This window comes from Triturus cristatus, chromosome 3_1 (assembly GCF_964204655.1).
Source record: "Triturus cristatus chromosome 3_1, aTriCri1.1, whole genome shotgun sequence".
NCBI classification, from domain to species: Eukaryota; Metazoa; Chordata; class Amphibia; order Caudata; family Salamandridae; genus Triturus; species Triturus cristatus.
Genome location: NC_140583.1, coordinates 694,993,558 through 695,009,358, shown reverse-complemented (window position 1 = coordinate 695,009,358; position 15,801 = coordinate 694,993,558).

The window sequence follows — 15,801 nt, the reverse complement described above, 5'->3', positions numbered from 1 at the left end:
GGGAGATAAGCCCTCAAAGGAGGGACATTTAAGCAAATGCACCAATAACAAGTCAACATTTGTAAATGTCCCAGATAAGAGCCAATGGCAACTGTTGGGTGTGCCAAACCCCACAGAATACATATAACAGCAAGCCCAACCTAAAAATAATAAGTGATGTCAGCATGCTGGGTGACACCTACATAGGCACATTGTACGTCGCTTCCTGTGTTGCAGACGCAGAGCCAATCGACCAGCTGTGGCTCCTTTATTAGAGCATATGGGATAGTTGCCCCTCCCCCCCCCGAATTTAATGTCAATAAACCTAGTTTGCATAATATTTTTCCAGTGCGGTGTGCTGTGCATTTCTTTTTTAATGGTCATGATCCGGGCTTAAAATAATTCAGACCAGGTCGGGTCGTCAACACACACTTGCATTTCAAAGTGCGCATGTCAGGTTGGCCAACTGGCTTTCAGCGACCATCCCAAGATGCGCACTAGAAGGATTTTGCCATCTGTACATAGTGATAGGGGTGGGGCGGGCAGCCGCAGACCCCTGCACTCAGAATGAGCACTGAATGCACCTTCCCGATTCAATCCTGGCGCTGCTCTCAGCAAAGGAGCAGGGTCTAGATTGGACAGTACTTGCAGCACTAAACTGCAATTGCACTACAAGTCTGGGCGGCAGTCCCTAAGTCGCCAGGAGACAGAGTGGCAGTGTCTGAAAAAAGGCAGCACTTGGAGGCAGCTGAGCAGCTCTAGAAGCAGCACCGGAGCTAGAGAGAACCACGTTGGCATGGCTGTAAAGGTGATCACCGGCCACAGGCCTTCCTTATCTTGGGGTCATCACCCCCACAGTACTCTTTGTACAGATTGTGTGTGCTGCCCATTTGCTGAGTGGGTGTCAACAGCCGCAACTGGGTACAGCTTTCCCAGTCTTGCCTTCCACGAGCAGGACCCAAGATGTTCATCAAGTTTGCCCCCCCTTGCTTATCCTCTCCCCTGCAATGGAGGCTGCAGACCGCTACCATGATAAAATAGGAGTACTACTTCCTGACTCTCGATAACAACCTGTCAGTGGCCACTTCATATCTCTTGGCATCTGAGCAATGTGTGGCTGAGACAGCGCAGGGGTTGCTCTGCCCGCTTGCCTCTTCCCTACTTTCCTGTACAGTAGCCCTTTGTAGTAATCAAGTCCACACTGGTAGGTATGATTCAAGATGATTTATTCAGGCTAGTTACAGGATCAGTGAAACAGCCAGAGTAGAGCCAGAGTTAAGCAGTAAAGAGCCAGTGAAGAGCCCCACCAGGAGCAGCCAGCCAGGCGCTGAGCCCATCTCCAACTGTGTGTTTCACAGATCAACATTCCACATGACATCATCCCCCAGTGTTCCACTGGTGGAGAAGTAAATAGGAAGAAACACACTGTACCAAGATATAACATATCCTCCTTCCTCCCAAACGAATAACCAAACAAAGAAATAAAGAATCAGATAAAGAGCTCAGAAGAACCAAACTAAATAGAAGGATACAAGGGCGAACAGAGCGAAGGTAGAAAAAGAGAAAACAAGCAAAGTTCTTAAGGAAACAGAAAACAAGCACAGGTCTTAAAGAAACAAATAACCTAACTTGTTTCCCATCCTCCTTTCTACAAATGAGAAAAAAAAACGTCAATGAGTACTCCCTCTGCACTCCAACTGGCCAGGTGGGTGTGCGAGAGAGCAATCACATCAGTAAGAACAACATGACAGAGAAGACGAAGAATGCGTAAGATTAATCATGCTTCCCTGTGGTAGAATTAAAGATAACAAAACTTTTTTTTAACAGCACTGGGTAAAACAACAAAGAAAGATCTTAGCACCCAGTGAACATGAAGTTAAAGCGCAAGGCGACTTACATTAACAGTAACGTGATGCGCAGGGCGGCTTACACACAAAAGAGAAAAAAACATGAAGCACAGGGCGACTTATACATACATAACATGAAGCGCAGGGCGGCTTATACTAACATGAAGCGCAGGGCGACTTATACACAACAATAACGTGAGGCGCAGGGCGGCTTACACACAAAACGCAAAACACATGAAGCGCAGGGCGGCTTATACATAGATATAACGTGAGGCGCAGGGCGGCTTATACACAGATACACGGATGAGGCGCAGGGCGACTTATACACAACTATAACGTGGGGCGCAGGGCGACTTATACACAACTATAACGTGAGGCGCAGGGCGGCTTACACACAAGAACAAATCCATTGTGCTATGCACGCGTGGGTTCGTATCCCATCCTCGTCGCCAAAAATATGTAGTAATCAAGTCCACACTGGTAGGTATGATTCAAGATGATTTATTCAGGATAGTTACAGGATCAGTGAAACAGCAAGAGTAGAGCCAGAGTTAAGCAGTAAAGAGCCAGTGAAGAGCCCCACCAGGAGCAGCCAGCCAGGCGCTCAGCCCATCTCCAACTGTGTGTTTCACAGATCAACATTCCACAAGACATCATCACCCAGTGTTCCACTGGTGGAGAAGTAAATAGGAAGAAACACACTGTACCAAGATATGACACCCTTTTTACAAGGAAGTAAATAATCAAATACAAACAGACTTGTTGCTATGTTTTTCTGTAGAAGATACATGCTAACGTAAACAGTCGCAAGTCTACTTTATTATGTTTTTTAATGCAATTATAATCTAAAACCCCACAGAGAATCGCTGTTAAAACATACTGCCTGCCTTTATTATTGTCTCCAAACATACAGGACAAAGGGACTGTCGTATTATCTTCCTAATTTCCCTTGGATTGTTTATTACATGACATCTCCCTCTCCGGCGGTACTATAGAACCCTACAAATTTGTAATATAGCTCAGTGAAAGGAGGTACCCTTAATCTCTACGTGTTAGTCGGGCCGGGGAAAGTGGGTATCCATGTCTTGTGCCTCGGTACATAACGATTTGCTGTGACACTGTTGTGTATGCGTAGTCTGGCCACAACTGCTGCATGCATGATGCACCCTTCTGTGAGGACCTTCCAGCCCAGCCGTGATTCATCTAAACCCTTTCCAAGAATCACTGTTAAAATATACCCCGAATGCATGCTAGCGGACTGTGGTATCTTCCTAATTCCCCTAAACAAAGGTGACAAAAAATAACGCTCTCTACCTGTAGACAGCCATAGGGGACATTTTAGGACCACATGCCTGTCTTACTAGATGTGAATTTTGGTATTTCCCAGCTCCTTCCATACCTCTAGGCAGATTAGTGTTTTTTTAAACAAAGCCCCTTTTCAAAACGAACAACTAAAAGGAAGCTCCTTTTGGACTTGAATATGTGACAAGATCTTCTCTTGAATTTGGTGCATTACACTTCGCTACAGGAGTGCATAGTTATCTCATCTGATTACAATATCAGGACGTTTCCAGCATATTTACAAAGCACAGCAACGCTGTAGGAGTGTGTTATGCTAACTATGACAGAAGGATTATCACAAATCATTAAAAGCTTGAGTACATACATTCTCAGTCAGTGTATTTTCACAGAACTGCAGGATAGCGCACCTCCAATGTGGATAAATAATTTAGAAAGAACCCTTTCCTCAATGTGTTATGCGCCAGTTCATTTAGTTTTCCAGGCAGACCGAGACAACGCATGTTTTTCATTTTCTCACATTGGTTTCAGGCACGTTATAGTTAGGAATTATCATTTAAAAAACCTTAGAAATTCACTGAAAAAACCATAGGTTTCAGGGGCGTTATAGTTAGCTGGACTTTTCACTCGTACAAAACCATTAAAATTCCCCCGTTACAGTTAGTTCAGCTAACTATAACTCACGCGCCCGCAATGCACTGCTGATGACGTCACACATTACATCACTCATGACATGGTCAGTGACATCACTCATGACATCACTGATGACATCTCCAATGACATCACTGATGACATCATCCAGTGAATGTGTGTTTTTCTGAAAATTAAATATGTTTTATATATGTATATCTCAAGGTCGATGGAAGAATAAATGGGTATGTACGTGTCTAAATGGATGATTTTTTTTTTTTTAATTGATTGTATAACTGACTGATTAAGTGTATCTTAGTGAATACATGGCTTGGTGAGTAATGTTTAAATATGTAAATATCTGTATCAGTCTCTCACTTTGTGTATAAGTGGCTGCATGGGTTGGTGAGTAGCTACATGAGTGTCTATTTAGGTTATTAGTTGGTTTTTTGAGTATCAGTATGAGTGTCTGAGTGTCTGTATGGTTCGGTGGGGGGTATTACGTAGTGCATAGATGCATGAATGAGTGACTCACTGTTTGTATGTGTTGAAGACAGCATGTGTGCAGGACTGTATGGGTGGATGAGTGTGTGTATGGGTGTGTTAGTGAGTGAATGACTGTCTCAATAGTGTCTTTATGAGTAATTACATATGTTTTAAACTAGTATATGTGACTATTGGTGTATATAAGTGAGTATATGTGAGAGTGAGAGATTGAAAGAGTTACTGTATGAATAAGTATGTGTTTCTAAAAGTGATTGTTTAAAAGACTAAGTATGTGTAAGTTTTTGTAGAAGTAAGTGTGGTGGTGTGTGTATAACTGTATATGCAAGTAAATGGATGTTTGATTCTTTATTAGCATGAGTGACTATGTGTGTGAGTAACTCTATGGATGAGTGGCGTTGTGTAACAGGATGTATAGGTGTATGAGTATATATGATGAGTGAGTACATGTATGAGTGACTGTATAGGACTGTTGGTGAATGAGTGGATGTGTATATGGATCTTAGAATCACTGAATAGGTTGTTGTAACTGGTACTGGTATGTCCATTGTTTTGAAAATGTTAGTTTTTTATTTTTGAATGTGTGTATCAAAGGTTATATTAGGGTGAGAGAAGGTCTGCCACTCTATCACAAGGATGTTGTCATCAGTGATGTCATTGGAGATGTCATCAGTGATGTTAGGAGTGATGTCACTGACCATGTCATGAGTGATGTAATATGTGACGTCATCATCAGTGCATTGCAGGCGCGCGAGTTATAGTTAGCTGAACTAGCTATAACGGGGGAATTTCAATGGTTTTGTACGAGTGAAAAGTCCAGCTAACTATAACGCCCCTGAAACCTATGGTTTTTTCAGTGAATTTCTAAGGTTTATAAATGCTTGTCATCAGTGATGTTAGGAGTGATGTCACTGACCATGTCATGAGTGATGTAATATGTGACGTCATCATCAGTGCATTGCAGGCGCGCGAGTTATAGTTAGCTGAACTAGCTATAACGGGGGAATTTCAATGGTTTTGTACGAGTGAAAAGTCCAGCTAACTATAACGCCCCTGAAACCTATGGTTTTTTCAGTGAATTTCTAAGGTTTATAAATGCTAACTTCTAACTATGCCTACAGAGATTGGATATGTGAAGAAAGAAGAAAAAACGCACAGAAAGAAAAAAAAGAAATGCAGAAAGAAGCAACAGACGTCCTCAAAGATGAAGAAAAGTGCAGGAAGAAGGATAACGTGCAGAAAGACCAAACAGAAGAGCAGAAAGATGGATACTGGTGGTAACTGAGTCTGACTAACCTGTCCTAGAGCCAGTGCTATGTTAAAAGACACTTAGAATATAGTGAAAATGCCTACATACACTAGGAAACACTATGCATTGGGGTCCCCCTGTGATTAGCATGACCTCCTCTGTAAGCCCCTCGTATATAATAGGGCAGGGGGATTAAAACTACCTCTTAAAATGCGCCACAGGGCGTGTTTGCACACGTCACCTCAGGCCCCGTCCCCTTCCTTTCCCACTGTGTAAACACGCCCTGTGGCCGTTTTAAATTGGGAGATTGAGTCCCCTTGAATCCCGAGGGACCCTAAGGTCTAACTAGCCCACTAGGTACCTCCAGTAAGTGTTGCAGAGCTGCGTTGCAGAGAGATGTAAAAAGGGGCACGGCCTAGACCACCTCTCTGCAACGCAGCGCAGTGGCGTGTTTGCACACGTCACCTCAGGCCCTGTCCCCTCCCTTCCCCACTGTGTAAACACGCCCTGTGGCCGTTTTAAGTTGGGAGATTAAGTCCCCTTGAATCCTGAGGGTCCCTAGGAGCCAAATAGCCCACTAGGTACGTCCAGTAAGCACCATTGCAGAGAGGTGTAAAAAGGGGCACGGCCTGCATCACCTCTCTCCAACGCAGCGCAGTGGCACTTCCTGGAAGCACCTGGTGGGCTAGTTGGCCACCAGGGTCCCTCAGGATTGAAAGGGAATTATTTCCCCAACTTAAAACGCGCCACAGGGCGTGTTTGCACACATCACCTCAGGCCCTGTCTCCTCCCTTCACCACTGTGTAAACGCGCCCTGTGGCCGTTCTAAGTTGAGAGATTAAGTCCCCTTGAATCCTAAGGGTCCCTAGGGTCAAACTAGCCCACTAGGTACCGCCAGTAAGCGCCACAGAGCTGCGTTGCAGAGAGGTGTAAAAAGGGGCGCATACTGGAGATACCTGTTGGGCTAGTTGACCCTCAGGGACCCTCAGTATTAAAGGGGAATTAATTCCCCAACTTACAACTCGCCAGGGTGCGCATTTGCAGAGTGTTGCAAGGAGGGGGCGTGGCCTCCGGCTCGATGACGGTCTTTTCTTTCTTTATTTTTTTAAGAAGGGGGGCTGTGTGGCGCCCACTTCTTTTTCTAATTTATTGGCCTTTATTGGCCCTGGGGACCCCATCCCCCAGGGCCTACCACCTAATTTTTCTTTTTGAAAAAAAAAGAAATTAGAAGGGGCCACGTGGCCCCCCTCCCAAGGCCCTGGGGACCCCAACTCCCGGGGCATGGCCTTTTTTTCTTTTTTTTATTCTTTAGGAGGGGGGCTGCGTTGCCCCCCTCCTCAGGCCACTTATGGCCCCGGGGACCCCATCCCATATATTTTTATTTTTTTATCTATTTATAGAAACACCTAGGACATGCTGGACAAGCTGTACGTACTTATCACCATGACGATTTGCGTGATATTCATTAAAAGGCGACTATGCATACGATGAATCCACGTGGAATGTATTTACACCGCTAGTGAAGCTCTGACGTGTCTGACGCCCTACCGTGCCTAATCCCGGCGCCCCCGCCTGTGGGTACTCTCCAAGTAGACACCCTTGTCGTTTATTTATACAAACATGGGTAGCTATTGACGGGCACATTAAATACACACACACACCAAGCCATTCAAATGGGATTCGACAAAAATTTGACCAAAACTATGCAAGAAACCCCCCTCACGGTTAATAAAACACACATCCACCACCGGATGTGTAATACTTTTTATTTTACTCTCTGGAAAGGAGACGAACCTCACTTGAGAGTCACAGCGTGCTCCTGGCTGAGCGCAATGCTGTGTTACACCCACCAGTGCCCGCCGAGTGCCACACACCTCTGTGTTGTATTCCACCAGCTAGTGCGTATGCTATGACACTCTCTAGCCCATGTGCACTGTAACACCACCCCGTGAATATGTCATGCCACACTTGCCTTTGCACGGGTTATATTGCCCCATCTAACGTGCCTTCCTCGATGCCTATGTTGTAATGCACAGCGCTATGCCATACATATTACAATCTGTGATCCATATCTTTATCACAGTGCATATGCAACGTTACACTCCCCAGCACATATTTTATATTACAACTTTAGAGACTAGTTAGGTTACACAACACTACCCTGTGCATATTACACTCCAAGGTGCGTATCGCATAGCACGAGCTAGTGCCAGTGCTATCTCACGCTCTCCAATGAATCTGTAATTGCGCACAATGTATTGCATATTATATTTCACGCCCCGGTTCATCTTATATCACACTTTCTGCTGCATAATTTATACCATACACTATATCTAGTTTTCATTTTCAATCGTGCTCTCAGGACTATATTCTATATAACACTGCGTTCAGCTACCCTTTTCATGGGCATTACATTTTGCGATGGGGGTGGAGGGTCAGGGGGTGTTTCTGCCAAGTGAGCCCAGAGTCAAAGTCACAAACGTCCTCTTCTTCCTGAAAAAAAGTGAGATTATGCTGCATACTTGTTCATATTTTAAGTAGTTTGCACAGACACATATTTTAAAAACAAAACAGTTCCTAATACCCGCCTTCTCTGAACAGTTAGCTTGCTGCCCCATCCACCTCCTCTCTATCCTCTTTTGTCTGAATCCATGGACTAGCCTCCTCCCTCCTGCCATGCATGGTCTGATGTGCTGCCACTGCCCTCCATTTAGCATGATGTACCAGTCCACTCCTCCTGCCCTCCATTGCCCAATTCTATGCCCCATCATTGACCTCCTGCTTAGCCTCTGTGCTTAGCTTGCTGCCCCTATTCTACTTCCCCCTGTCTGCCGATGTCTTTGTGCATGCCCCTGCTCCATCCTTTTTGCCCACCATGTTCCATGGACCTGCCACTCCTATCTATTCTGAGTGTTCTGTTGAGCTGCCACTCCCCTCCCACCTGCCTAGCATTGTCAGATGACTGTAACCTGTCCCTGCCACCTCCACCCTGCCTGTCCACAATCCATGCCCCTACCCCCTTCCTCCTGTCCTCCATGGTCCATTTTACTGCCACACCCTTCTGCCCTCCCTGGTCTGTTGTGCTGTAACTCCTCCTCCTGCCTGCCCCGTGTGGTCTGTTGTGAGGCCCCTTCCCCTGAACTCTCTTGTGTGTGCCCAGGTCCTGACTCTCCCTTCTATCCTCCATGGTCCTTTGTGCAGGCCCCTGCACCCCCTTCTTGCCCACCATAGCCGTTGTGCTGCCACTAACCCTCCCACTTGCCATGCATGGTTTTCTGTGCTGCCACAGCCCCTCCCACCTTCCCTGTGTGGTCAGCTAGCTGCCCCTGACCCCCTCCCACCTTCCCTCCATGGTCTGTATGTATGCCATCATAGTGTCACTGTTGCTCTCCATGGTGTGTCTTGCTTCTAGTGCCCATCCTGCCTGACCTCCATGGTCATCTTGCTGCTCTTGCCCTGCCCCCTTGCCCCGAGCCCTCTGTTTCCATGTGCAGACCTCTATTCCCTCCCTCCTGGCTTGTCTGTTCCATTGTAATGCCCCTGATCCGTCCCTCCTGCCCTTTATGGTCTGTTATTCTGCAGCTTTCTCTCCTGTCAGTCCATTATGGTCAGCTAGCTACCATTGCCTCTTTCCCCTCTGTTCTCTGTTGTCCATGCGCATGGTCCTGTCCCCTTCCTATTGCTTTCTATGGATTGTTGTGCTGCACTCCCGTCCTGCATGCCCTGTGTGGTGTATTGTGCTGCTGCGTACCCTGATGTCTGCCCTGTAGGGTCAGTCTGGTGCACCTCTCCATGTCCCTCCTGTCCTCTGTTATCCGAGTTCTTGTCCCTACCCCAATTCCTCCTGCCTTCCATGATCCAATGTACGATACTTGCGAACATTCTGAACTTGGTAAGAGGGAGATTTTGAAAAAAAACTGTGGTATTGATTTTCCCCTTTGAGTTACATTGAAAAAGAGGAGATTGTAGACAGGAGACAGATCAAATAAAGCCCATTTGAGCTTAAAAACATTGGAAGTTTCCTGGCTGAATCGGTTCTGTTGGCATGTATGGTTGTACTATCACTGCCTCTTCCTTCTGCCCACAATGGTCTATTATATTGCCACAGCCTCTCTTGCCAGTCCTGTATTGTTGGTTTGTTGCCCCTGTCCCCCTTCCTTTCCACTGCCATCCATAGTCTGTTGTGCTGCCACTGCCCTTCCTGCCAGCCCAGTGTGGTCAAATTGTTGCCTCTGCACCCTCCTACCTGCCTTAAATTTTCAGAGCCCGTGCCCCTGGCCTCTGCCTCTCAACAGTATCCTAATGAACAACTAGATTTCTAACATTCTATATTTATTACAAAAGTGTGGGACGCCTGACGTCATCTTGATGTAATCAAAACTGTAATACCTAGAGCATTTCCTTTAGAAATTACATATATGAGAAAACAGCGACAAAGCACTTTTAAATTATTTGTTATCTTTATGTTTTTTATCTAGTTGACCACTTGATTAAATGTTGCCCTTAGGGGAGAGGATGTGGTGTTACTTCCAGAGCTGCAGACTTTGCAACTAGGGAACCAGGTTGGAGTTTCTGCTTCAGCTCGACATTCTGTGATTCTGGTCAAATCACTTAATCTCCCCATGTCTACAACCAACATGAATTTGTTCTTGTGTGATGTAACCAATGCTTATGTAAAGCACTCCAATACCTGACAAGTCAGCACTATATAAAACTGCAAAAACACAAAAAATAAAAAGTGTTTTGCACACTTCTGTCATTGGGCTACATGTGGGCTACCTCTGGGTGATATTTGTGCTGCATTTGGACTCTTTTGACTCTGGTGGCCATCTTGGGAGATTTATTTGTTATGAAGTTTCCTAATTTCCTCATTTACTGCCGTCTCCTCAGTAGGAAAGGCTTTCAGTTTTTTACTTTGATTCAATCATGAAGGTATTCAGATATGTCACACATTTGCCATAAATTCTGAATGTTAGCACTCTAGTTGCTCATTAGATCACTGTAGTAAAGCAACTGCTCACCACGGAAGTCTGCTGCTGGTATTCAAAGTACATGTTTCAGTCTGCATGTCAGAATTTGTTTATGAAATGGAAGAGGATTTGAGAAGTCACTCAAAATGTGCCCTAATTTTTCTTTCTGCCGCACTAATCATAATTTCTATGGCAAAATGAACCCCCTCATTTTGTTCCTTTGCAAATTAAATGTTTAAGTGTTACCACTTTATTCCAATCAAGATGGCTTCAGGTGTGCCATACTTTTGTCATAAGTAAGACCGTTAGCGCTCTAGTTGTTCTTTAGAACACTCTGGAACATTCTGTCATAGGGCTATACTTGGGCTATATCTGGGTGATATTTGGGCTACATTTGGTCTCTTTTGTCTCTGGTGGCCATCTTGGGAGACTTATTTGTTATGAAGTTTCCTAATTTCCTTATTTACTACAGTCTCCTCAGTAGGAAATACTTTCAGTTTTTTACTTTGATTCCATCAAGAAGGCATTCAGATGTGTCACACTTTTGCCATAAATTCAGAATGTTAGCACTCTAGTTGCTCATTAGAGCACTGTAGAAAAGCTACCGCACACCAGGGAAGTCTGCTGCTGGTATTGAAAGTGCATGTTTCAGTTTGCATGTCAGAAATTTTTAATGAAATAGAAGAGGATTTGAGAAGTCACTCAAAATATGCCCTAATTTTTCTTTCTGCAGAATTAATCATACTTTCCATGGCAAAATGAACCCCCTCATGTTGTTCCTTTTTAAATTAAATGTTTTAAGAGTTACCACTTAATTCCAAACAAGATGATTTCAGGTGTGCAATACGTTTGTCATAAGTAGGACTGTTAGCGCTCTAGTTGTTCTTTAGAGCACTCTGGGAAGCTGCAGTAGAACACAAAGGAATCAACTGACAGTCTCTGCCCTTGTTGGATGTACATGTTTTACTGAGAATGTGAGACTTCATTCTCACATGACTGAGAAAGATAATGTGAATTTACAGAAAATATGCTCTCAGTTTAGCTTATTGATCACCTTCCAAACCTCTGTGGGAAAAGCCTGAGAAAATAGTTTTCTCTCAAACATGATTCATGATAGCCCAGCAGAAGGCTTTTTCACATGGTAAAATCACCTTAGAACACACCACAATTCCTAAAATGAGTATGGTACCATCAACAAATGATTCATAATGTAACTAAAGTCTTAAAACCTTCTAATAACTGCAATGCTTTTTAATGCGGTGCTATCATGTATATTGGTCCCAAGATGGCTGACAACACTTCTTGGATGAAGTGCTGACAGTCAATCAGATCTCATGATGAGATGTGTGGTTAGGCTCCGCCCAGATATATATGTGATTTTACTTTTCATTTTCTCATGAACTACTGAACAGATTTATACCATTTAACCAAAAGGCACGACTCTGAACCAAGGGCTACCTTTTTGCCAAATTTGGTATAATTCCGTTCAGCAGTTCTGGCTGTAGCTGCGATTAAAGGTTCCTATGGAAAATTGCATTGGGAAAAAACATTTTGGGACCCCCCTTTTTTCTCGGCCCCCACTTGACTATTCACCCCGAGACTTTCAGGATAGGAGTGGACCGGAGCGCCCCACCAGTTGTAAAAATTTCGTGAAGATTAGTCAACCGGCGCCAAGGTTATTCCAAATAGAATGTTGCGGATTTCCTATGGATAATAGGTCTTAACTATAACTACCTACTAGCGACCGCCAGTAGGTAATATATATATATAGAGAGAGAGAGAGAGAAAGAGAGTCTTAATCTTGGTAGACTACATATGTATGTATATATATATATTCACTGAAAAAACCATAGGTTTCACACATGTTATAGTTAGCGGAAATTTTACTGATAAAAAACCAATGAAATTCCCCCGTTATAGTTAGTGCAGGCAACTATAACTCACGCGACCGCAATCCTCTGCTGATGCTAATACTGTATTTAGACACTTATTTGCCCATGTCTTCTTCCATAAATTTTTAGCTATACATATATTACAAATATTTTTTTTTCATAAAGACACATATGTCATCAGCAGAAGATTGCGGTCGCGTGAGTTATAGTTGCCTGCACTAACTATAACGGGGGAATTTCATTGGTTTTTTATCAGTAAAATTTCCGCTAACTATAACATGTGTGAAACCTATGGTTTTTTCAGTGAATTTGCAAGGTTTATTAAATGCTAATTCCTAACTATAACGTGTGTGAAACCTATGGTTTTTTCAGTGAATTTGTACGGTTTTTTAAATGCTAAGTTACTTTACGCCATTCGTGGCGTGCGCGCCCACTTAACGCAGTTCGTTCCGTGCGCGCACGGTGCGCTTCGCGCACCGCGCGCCCACTTTACGCAGTTAGTGCCGTGCACGCACGGTGGGCACGCAGTGCGCTACGCGCACCGCGTGCCCACGTTACGCTACATGGGCCATGTACGCACGATGCGCTTCGCGCACCGTGTGCACATGGAGGACATATGATGCACTTCGTTTTGAAAGGTAATATTTAAATTTTTCACACGTCTGATAAGCCATGCACAAATGGTGCCCTTCGGGCACCATTTGCACACGGGGTGGGAAGAGTGTGGATAATTTTTTTTTTTAAATATTTTTTTACCGTACACGTACGGTAAGCGTAATCGGCGAAATTAGCGAAAAAATAAAAATTCCGTTTTTGGCTTTGGGGGATCTTTGGGGACTCCCTCAACATGGCTAGGTGTTTTGGAGCTGTCCAAACAGCCCCTTTACATGTTTTTGTGCTTTGTATTTTAATCCACACTCTCAGTGCGAGAGAGAAAATGGCGGCCGCCGCTTCCTGGTTTCGGCCAATTCGAATGTTTACTAAGAACTAAGAGCCAATCAGAATCGCGCTCGTGCACGCCACCGTACGCGTACGGTAAGCGTACCGTAAGCGCACCGTAAGCTGGCTCAGATATATATATTGATTTAAAGGCTATTTTCTCAGAATCTACTGAACAGATTTACACCAAACCTACAAAAGGCACTTCCTTGACCTGAGGACTACCTCTCTGCCAAATTTCTAGTAATTCTGTTCAGCCATTCGGGCTGTAGCTGTGTCTAAAGGTCCTATGGAAAAATGCATGGGAAAAACGCGTTTTGGGACCCCCCTTTTATCTCAGCCCCCGCTTGACGAATCCCCCCGAGACTTTCAGGGTAGGAGCGGAGCGTAGCGCCCCACCTATTTTGAAAAATTCGCGAGGATTCGTCGACCGGCGCCAAAGTTATTCAAAATAGAATGTTGCGGATTTCCTATGGAAACGTGGTCCTAACTATAACTACCTACTGGCGACCGCCAGTAGGTAATAAATATATATATATATATATATATATATAGATCCATTCCATTTGTTTTCCTGCAAATCACACGCTGTACTCCAAAGCGAAGGGCGTGTCAGCCTGTGGACCACACAGGAATGGTCCAAATAATATTCCCTCCCAACACAATCGTCTCACAAGGAAGACGACGCCATGTGCGATTGCCAATGTTCTTTATTGTCAAGCCACCATTGAACGAGTTTCGGCTGATCCCAGCCTTGTTCACCAATGGCGAGGTAGCATTTTCGGCAGTCTTTTAACTGTGTTCATTTTGTTACGTGAAACTACTCATGTAGCAACATAGATGACAGACCTGTAGTTTTTCAACATTTTCTGCACAACTTTCAAAATAATTGCATGAAAGTTATCCAGCGGCACGTGCAATGTCTAAACTTTGAAATTCACAGGATTAGTACTGCATTTCCATTATCTCGGTATTTCTACATGTGTATTAGAAGCCTTTGTGGGCTATACTATTCATGCTGCACTCGCCCTAGTGTCCTGCTTAAGTGGGCCTAGTATACAATTTGCTCTGCGTATCAACAGGTATTTTACACCAGTTGCCCAAAAAAATTAAGAGGCAAATTGTTACATGATAATGAATAAAATTAATTTATAAAGCCATGATTCATTAAACTTGTTAAAGAAACAAATATTAAAAACACATCAAAACAGTACCATTAGGTGGGAAGTTCATACTCTTTACAGTAGTACATTAAAGATGTGTGTGCATGTCTTCACCTATATTCAGGCCATTCGGGCTCCTTGTTTTGAGCTCTATCTGGATTCAAGCTTTCTTAAGTTCTTCTCTCTATTGCGTCCTCTCATATTTGGTTTTACCGCATCTATCACATAGTATGTGAAACCCTTTGCATCTTTGTTATGTTGCTCACCAAAATGGCGTGCGAATGGATAACTCTTGTAGCCATTTTTAAGTGCGTGCAAGCGCTGTAAAATGCGCTTATACACTTCCAAAGTGGTGCTGCCTACATATTTGAGCCCACATGGCCATTGCAGCACATGCACTGTATAATCTGTTTTGCATGTGTGTTTTCCCTTTACTTTTTTAACTCTTGGATTTAGCCCTGATGAATATGTGCATAGAGGCAAGCCTTGCATTTTGAACAGTTTACAAATACTTGCTTCCCAGTTAGCAATGCTGTACCTCCCTGGGTTTTAGCTTTCTTCAATGTATTGGTCACTAGTTCTTGTTTCATTGAGGTCGCCCTTCTGAATGTTATTTGCGGGTTTCTGGTTGCTACCTTGTTTAGGACTGGATAGTTCCTGATCAAATACCAATATTTGTTCAAGATGTTTCTTATAGAGGCTTGCTGTCTGTTATATGTTGTTACAAACCTAAAATGCGTTAGAGTTATTTGCTTTGGATCATTTTTCCTTCTTTTTTCCTGAAAGAGCACCTGCTCTCTTGGTTGTTTACTCACTTTGTCCAAAGTTTTATTCACCCTTTCATCCGGATAGCCTCGTGGTTTGAACCTGGATTTGAGTACTTTGATCTCTTTCCCAAATTATGCGCTCTCACTGCAGTTACGCTTTACTCATAGTCCCTCCCCATAAGGAATACTTCTCATTAAGTTCTTTGGGTGGGAACTTGTAGCATGTAATAATGTAGTCCCCGCTGTAGATTTCCTAAACAGCTTGGTCTCCAGCCTCCCATTAGAAACATACATGGTTCGGTCCAAGAAATTCACGCTCTGCACACTGATAGTACTTGTGAAGTGCAAATTCAAATTATTTACTTCAATTAATCTGAAAAATTATTCAGCCTCATCCTTTGTGCCTCTCCAGATCACAAAAAGGTCATCAATAAACCTATGCCACTGTACAATATGATTGTCCCATATTTCCTAGTTTTGCGATTGGACCACCTGCTCCTCCCACCAGCCCATATGCAAATTTGCATAGCTAGGGGCGAAGAAGGTGCCTATCGCTGTGTCA